The 2,314-nt window shown below is 46.9% G+C and overlaps 1 protein-coding gene across 1 annotated transcript in view; it reads right to left on the bottom strand.

The window, feature by feature from the left end:
- The window catches only part of LOC107109017 (thioredoxin), a 22,754-nt gene that overhangs the window by 14,821 nt on the left and 5,619 nt on the right, over positions 1–2,314 (bottom strand). The gene's annotated exons all lie outside the window — the stretch shown is intronic.

Genomic DNA, 2,314 nt, shown 5'->3' with positions numbered 1-2,314 from the left:
AAGAGCGGTCAATTCTTCATGGACTCCAGTCTCCAGATTTAAGTATCCACTGATATGGCCACACTGAGAATCAAATACACAAATGAAGGGGACCCACGAGATTCATGGGGGAACCCCATCTCCCCCTCATCACCCAGTCCAGTGTTGCTCCAGGCCCCACTGCCCACCTGTGAGCCTGGCTGCAGCACCAGTGCCTGGGAGCCACTCCAAGCCCAGAGCGGCTCCTGCAGTCTTGCGGCCAGGCCCAGAGGAGCTTCTCAAGAGTCCCCGTCTATCAGCTCTACAGAATTAAGGTTGGTGCAGATTTTATCTGCAGGACTCCATTTTATTTTGGGGGGAACTGAAACCTCCCAATTTTATTTTTTTTAAGATTTCAGATTTTTCTGCAAACTTGGGGTGCCACAGTGGACTTCTATTAATAGCACAAAAGCCACCTTCTTCATGAAATCTGGGTTTGGTTGCCAAGTATGTTCAGCTGCTGAACTACAATTCAAATTTCCTGGAATTGTGTGAGCTGAAATGGGGACGTGTTGTTTGAAGAATGACTTTTCTTGTTTGAAGAATGACTAACATGCAACCTCGGCTAACTTTTTTTTTTTGGTCATCAAAGCGTAGCTGACATATGGCTACGCCCCAGGGTTTTCAAAGAAAGAGACATTCAGAGGTGGTTTGCCAGTGCTTGCCTCTGTGTAGCAGCCTTAGACTTCCTTTGTGGTCTGCCATTCAAGTACTAACCAGGGCTAACCCTCCTTAGCTTCCAAGGTCTGAGAACATTGGGCAACCCAGGTCACGGTCAGCTGACATACAGGCCTAGAAGTTCAGCTACAATTGAACAGCTGAGTGGATTCTAAGGGGGAAAGACATCAATAAGTACACGCTCCTAAGGAGAACAACTCTGGTCAAGAAAGCACTTCAGTACATTACAATTTGGAGTGCAATTAGAAGTAAGAGGACAATCTTCTCTTTCCGGCCAATTTTGCCATTAGTGTTATGAAGCATCAGCTGCAGAGCACCATGACATGTGCCATTTTGTTGTTGGCTGAACACTACGTATCTCCATCAAGATAATCACCTTACTGTCAAGTTTCAATACCACCCAACTTTAGGTATTTACTAAGCCAGCAGTCATTAAGTTTAAGAAATGCTAAAAAGCACTGTTAAGTTTTTACCGAAGGATTCTCCAATTTAACATGAGCAACCCAAGTATTAGAACTTGATCAAGATGAAGAAGAGTTGGTTTTTATACCCTGCTTTTCTCTACCCTAAGGAGCCTCAAAGCAGCTTACAGTTGCCTTCCTTTCCTCTCCCCACAAAGGTACCATGTGAGGTAGGTGGGTCTGAGAGGGTTCTGAAAGAGTTGTAACTGGCCCAAGGTCACCCAGCAGGTCTCATGTGGAGGAGTGGGGAATCAACCGTGGTTTCGCCAGATTAGAGTCCTACACTCTTAACCACTACACCACGTTGGCTCTCGACACAAGACAACGCAAAAGGATTATATGACAACATCGAGGGCATCTCATTTTCCCTCTTCCACTATTTCTTCTTTCCCTTCCCTGAAAGCCCCATAACTGCTTCCTTCTCTCTCACCTACCAGCCAACCTACCTTTTATCTGCTCCCCCCCCCCATCAGCTATATCTTTATTTACTTTCTGCACAGTGGGGACTCAAAACAGGTTACATCATTCTCCTCTCCTCCATCTTACCATCACAACAACCAAGGTTAGGGCAAGAATGTTTAATTAGCTTAAGAACATGCAGTGACCTTCCACAGCAAGGGGGGGGGGGATTTGAATCTAGACCTCACATCCTATTGTGAAACTCCAACCACTATACAACCTTGGGTTTCATGGGGTGACTGTTGCTGAACAGCAGCAAGCAGCCAGACCTGAATGAGTGATGCAAGCTGGCTGACCTGCTACCACTCTGTGGATGCTGTTGGCCCTGGCCCTAATGAGACTTCCATCAAAGGCCAAAACAGCCCCAAGAAAGTCCCCTGCTCCCACCCCCTGCCCTTTACTGACAGAAGGGAAGCTCTGAAGGCCAGCAACACTGCTGTCGTTGCCTAGCAAACTACAGGCACTACTTCTATCATTTACAGGGGTTAACCCCCAATTGTCCTGGCCCCACTGATGGACCTCCTGATGGCACCTGGTGTTTTTGGCCCCGTGTGACAGAGTGTTAGACTGGATGGGCCATTGGCCTGATCCAACATTGGCTTCTCTTATGTTCTTATGTTTGGGAGGGTGGTGGTGGTGTTGTTGTTCTTTTTTTAGATTACAGGTTTTCCCTGCAAACTCAGGCCTATTTCAGGCTT

This window comes from Gekko japonicus, unplaced genomic scaffold (assembly GCF_001447785.1).
Source record: "Gekko japonicus isolate JY-2015 unplaced genomic scaffold, Gekko_japonicus_V1.1 scaffold1981, whole genome shotgun sequence".
NCBI classification, from domain to species: Eukaryota; Metazoa; Chordata; class Lepidosauria; order Squamata; family Gekkonidae; genus Gekko; species Gekko japonicus.
Note: the sequence above shows the minus strand (reverse complement) of the source record. Positions and strands in the feature narration are given on the sequence as shown.